We start from the raw sequence: 5,582 nt of genomic DNA, 5'->3' as shown, positions 1-5,582 counted from the left end.
CAAGTTATTGTTCCTTTAACTTTAAAGTATTTTTTTAATATTATTATTAATGTAATTTTCTGTTACCCACTTTTATTTATTGGTTGATATTTAATTAATTTCCTTTTAAATGGTAAAATTTCCTAGGAGAAAGGGAAGAAAGAAATTATAGACCAAATGGCTTGTTGGGTTTGGCCCAATGGCCCGAGTCGGTTGGGTCTAACCCAACCCGATCCCCACGCCTCGCTCACCCGCACTCGTACATGAGGATGACCTCCCTCGCTCCCTTCCTGGCGATGGCGCCTATGCCGCTCCGGCCGCCACCGCCCGGCCAGCTGCTGGCCGACTCCGGCGTCGCCGCTCGCCCATGAGGCCTCGCCGCCTTCCTCCTTCTTGTCCACCAGAACTCCCTCGCCGCGGTGCCCCTGTCGCCCACGCCCAGGTGCCCCTCTGTTAACCCTAGCCGCCTCCTATTACGGCCGTCACCGGCCTATTCTGGTGCCGCTGCTGGTCGGCCCTGCTCCGCCTTCTCTTGTACGCAAGACCCCCTCGCTTGATTTGGCGCTGGAGGTCTCCAGCGGTCACCCCCGACCCCGAAACCCTAGCTCCGCCTCATGCCTATCTGGTCATCGCCGGCCGCTCCTGGCGTTTCCGTCTGTCGGCGCCGCCCCGACAAGATATTCGCCGTCGGCCCCCACCACCTGGATGCTCTCTGCTCCTGCGCGTGGCTCCGCCATAGGAGTTGCTGCTGCCACCCACCGCCTCGATGCCTACTGCGCCCACACGCGTCTCTGCTCTCAGCTTGCTCCGGATATTGCTGATGGTGTGGGTGTGGTGATGTTGCTGGTGATTACTTCCTCCTCGACCTCGACGCCGGCGGGACGGTGTCGCGGGCGCAACCCCGGCGTCAACTACTACTCCAACTCTCGATTGAACTCACTGTGAGCTATACCCCTCCTCTCTCTCTCTCTCTCTCTCTCTCTCTCTCTCTTTGTATTCTCTATAGCTATAAATTTGGTGGTCAGGAATTTGCGGGCGTTTGAACTGGTTGATTTATGTCAATGATGATCATTATGTGATACTACTGTTAGATAATCCAGTGTCTTGTGAGTTTGGTTGGAGCTATTCAAGCTTGGGTCAAGTGGTTAATTATATTTGTTTGTAGCTGTCTTGGTTCATCCATTTGATGAACTGGATACACTAATTGAGCCATGATGGTGTTACTGAATTATGTGGAAGGTTAACTTGGGAGCTTGTATTCTGATTCATGATGGCATGGCTGCTACTAGGGTACTACTTGGTTGGCCTCGGATTAATTTCTTGGACCCCAAAGTAAATTCCTAGAGCTTGTTATGTATTACTAACTGCTTACAGAACTGGACAGTAACTCCTAGACCCTAAGTAACTTCATGAATTAAATTGATTAGTAACTGGCTGCTCATCTTGGTTGCTACCTATCGCTGATGCCCATGTTTGAATGAGTGACTCATCCAGGCATATGCACCGATGGTGTTGCTTTTACCGAATGGATGCATTCTATATTTACTTGATGCTTGGTTAGGCAATTTGCTTGATGGCTTGCCGTGTTAGCTTGTATGCTTATAGCCTCGATGGATGGAATCAAGCACTTCGGATCATGTGCATACATGATCAGATCGTGTGGTTATGTTGATGGCTTGCTTATAATTAATCTGATAAGAACAGATATGGCTTGATTCTTTGGCCCGGCCTATGATGCAAAGGCTAAGGCACAATTTATTTGATCAGAACAGATACTGCTTGTGCCTTAAGTTCTCTGTGATGAATTTGAATAGCACTTCTATTCAAGACTGAGAGAAAACAATAATCCCTCCAATCCTCCTAGATAGAATCTGGTGGAAGGGTAGTTGGATTGGTTGTCTGTGTATTATTTCCTTTTCCCCCCTTATTGATGTGCTCATGCAAAACTAAGAACAGATGCTATGCTTAATTTGTTGCCTAACAACCTGTTGTTGGAGAGTAGCTTTATCTTGCTTGATGTTGATCTGGCTTTGTTGCTGATCTTGGCTTCCACCTCCTCCATGGGTTGTGCCTGCTCCTCCTGGGTTCTTATTGTCACCATGGTTCTCCTTGCAACTTTGGCTGTGATCTTGATACTGATCTCCTAAATGGTTGCCTGGGAAGGATTTGTGGTTTTGGCTGTTGAACTGAAGTTGATTTTCTTGTGGATCATGAGGTGTTCTTGCTGTTCTAACTACTAGGATGGAACTGCGGGTGTGCTTTAGTGAAACCAAAGCCAAATGGTTTGGCTGGCTGTGATGCCCTTGCTTTTATATTACTGAGCTTCTGTCTATGGTGTCGACAGCTATGCCATGCAAGCTGGTGAGTGTGCTGCTTAAGGATGGACCCCACTTGTGCATGTGGCCAAGTTGGTTTTCCTTGCCTGCTAGTGCAAGGCACGACAGGGCTTGTGCTTAGCTAGAACTGTCATGTATTTTTGATACTGCCAGATGTATTACTCCTATTGATCTGTTGGCATGTGAGCTTAACATTATACCTCTGAACTTTAATATGTGGGCTAATGGTTCATCTTGACGCTTTAATGTCATTGGTGGATTACTTAATTTAAAACATGTGGGCTTTATGGTTTCTAGCTAGATTAGAGGGAGATTAAAATAGTTGCCTTGTTGCCTAAAAATAAACTGGATGATTCAGTTGTTGCCTGCTTGTCCCTGGTTGCTTAAGATATGATTAGTGACTGTCGATGACAACGCCTCGTTGATGCCTCAGATAGAATAGTGATCAACCTTCTCACAATGTCTCTTGCTGCCTAATTTGGATTTACTCCCTCTAATCATCATTAGGGAATTAAGACAAGTTCTTAATTCCTAATAGCTAGTTTCCAATATTAAAATGTCTCCCAAAATACGGAGACAGACATTTGAACCTTAACACAACATTTCTTTGTCTTTATTGTTTATTTTGCAGGGAAAGAAGAATTAGAGGATTGAGAAGATTAAATTTAGGAATTCTTTTATTTCCATTTTCTATTCTTTGTAATTTGGTTTCTTTTATGGAGTTGTAAATAATTGAATTGTGATATTTGTAATAAGGATTAGATTATCTATCTATTTTGAATTATCAAATGCGTTAACTTTTACATATTGTATTTCATATGATAGTTTGGAATTCAAATTCAATTCAATATCTTATTTGAGTTCATGTTATTCATATTTGATTTGAATTCAAACTTGTTCTCCCAAAAACACATGAATGCACAAAGGTCATGTCGAAATTTGTCGCACTTACATCGATGACTAACTCAATTCCATCGATGCAAGAGAAACCTCGATCACTTTAACAGTTTTAAACAAAAGCGCGAAAATTCCCCGGATTTTCTATGCATGAATGCAATGCACACATCTGTTTCCTCTATTTTTGTAACCCCATTACCTGGGATATTACAATGAGCATCTCAAGTGGATCACATGCTTGAAGCTTGTCGTCCATTTGGTGATAATGGACATGTGAAGATGTGCATCAATAGAGCTTTCCCATCATAGTGTATGGGGGAGCATTTGTGAGTCTTCACGAAGTAACGATGATCAAGTAAGGCATTCCGACTTGTGTGGAGCTTGTAGAGTCATCATCAAGTTCAAGCGGGATGCGCAAGGCAAAGGTATGACCTTGATAGGTTTTCCTTTTATCGGTCTCAAGGTCGTTGTTGGGAGACCGGATTATAGGATAGATAGCCGCACTATTAAGTGGGGCTTTCGGTTGGGTAACTTGATCACATCGTCTTAGGGAGCTCAATCCTTTGCATACTTTGCATATCCCTATTGCTTCTTGGTGTTTCTCTGTGAGAGGTTCTTGAGCTTGTTGCTAGCTTTACAACAAGCCCAAGTTCATCGAAAACGGAATCCGCATGCATCTTCTATTACGTTTTCGAGTTTGGACGTCTTCACCGTTTCTTGACGGTGAGAGACTCCCTCTTTAAAATCATCTAAAAATATCCTGTGAGGAGTCTCCATATTTCCAACAAAATTGGTTTCATGTCAATCGGGGTCTGGACACAAAAGTTATCACAGTTTTTGTATAACATGTTTTACCTGCTAGCCCGGTTACTCACCCGGCATGACCGGCCGTCCCACCGGCCGGCCCGGTTCAAACCGGCCTGTGGACTGGTGCCAACCGGGCCATGTACTGTAAGACACAGAAGCGTCCCGGTCACGCCCGACGCCTGGTCCGGTCTGTGGCCCGGTCTGACCGGGCACTGGTCCGGACGGCCCGGCCCCAGGCCCGGTTGACCGGCCTCCTCGACGGCTGACTCAGCCCAACTTTTCCCCAACGGTTATATTAGCTCTTGGGCTATAAATAGCCATTCTTCCACCTTGGGCTGTATAAGTTCTTCCATTCTCTCACCTCCATTGTTGCCTTTGAAGAACTTGCTCTCTCTCTTGTCTCCCCCCCATGATTCTTGCTTATTCTTGAGGGATCTAAGAGAGGAGATCTAGATCTACACTTCCACCAATCCATTTCTCCTCTAAGTGAGGGGAACTCTTGGGATGTAGATCTTGGAGTCTTTTGTTGACTTTCCCTATTGTTCTTCCTCTCCAATCTCATCCTAGCATTTGTTGTTTGGGTGGGATTTGAGTGTGAAGGACTTGAACACCTCTAGTGTTCTTGCTTTGCATCATTGCATAGTGTTGAGCTCTCCACCACGATTAGTTCGAGTGAGAGACGGTGAGCTTGTTACTCTTGGAGGGAGACCTCCTAGTTGGCTTGGTTGGTGCCCCGGTGATCTCTTCGTGGAAGATTGTGAAGGGGCCCGGGCTTCTCCTTCGTGGAGCTTGTGAAGTGGTTGTGGAGTTTGCCATCTCCGGAGCGAAGGAAAAGCTAACCATAAGGAAATGGCCATTATCCTTCGTAGGTGTGGTTCGGAGAATAGGGCGAGCCTTCGTGGCGCGGGGAATCCTTCGTGGGACCTCCATTCCTCCAAACGTGACGTACCTTCTTGCAAAGGAAGGGAACACGGGAATACATCCTCGTCTCCGCATGCCTCGTTATTTCTATACCCGAGCTCTCTTTTTCTTGTGATAGCCATCGTGTTTGAAGTACATATATCTTGCTATCACTTGTGCTACATATATCTTGGAGAAAATGGCTTCTATACCATTGACAAACTCGGCAATGGCTCATTTGCCATCCAACAAACCACCAATGCTCATATACCAAACACAAACAAATTTCAATTCTTATTTACCACTGGTTGTTAGTCCAACGTTACCTCACAGATTTTATCCAACAAAAAGACTACTTTGCCCTCAATGGCAAATAAGCAACAATTTGGCTATATTTTCAGCATTTAAACCAAACATCATTGACAAAAAAAATGACAGCATATTGGCTCTATTTTCAGAATTTCAACCAAACAACATTGACATCATAGAACAAATAGATATACTTTGAGCTACAAAATAACACTCCGTCCAAGTTCAGATCATCTAGAAGAATTCTTAAGTTCACATGATCTCCAAAAGAACACAACCGAAAGTTGGTTGTTAACAGAAGTCAGGCGCAAGCAGAGAATTTCATAGTTTCAACTTTTTTTTCTTGCTTCGGGT

This window comes from Lolium perenne, chromosome 3 (genome assembly GCF_019359855.2).
Source record: "Lolium perenne isolate Kyuss_39 chromosome 3, Kyuss_2.0, whole genome shotgun sequence".
Taxonomy (NCBI): domain Eukaryota; kingdom Viridiplantae; phylum Streptophyta; class Magnoliopsida; order Poales; family Poaceae; genus Lolium; species Lolium perenne.
The sequence above is the reverse complement of the archived record's forward strand: the minus strand, read 5'-3'. Positions refer to the sequence as shown.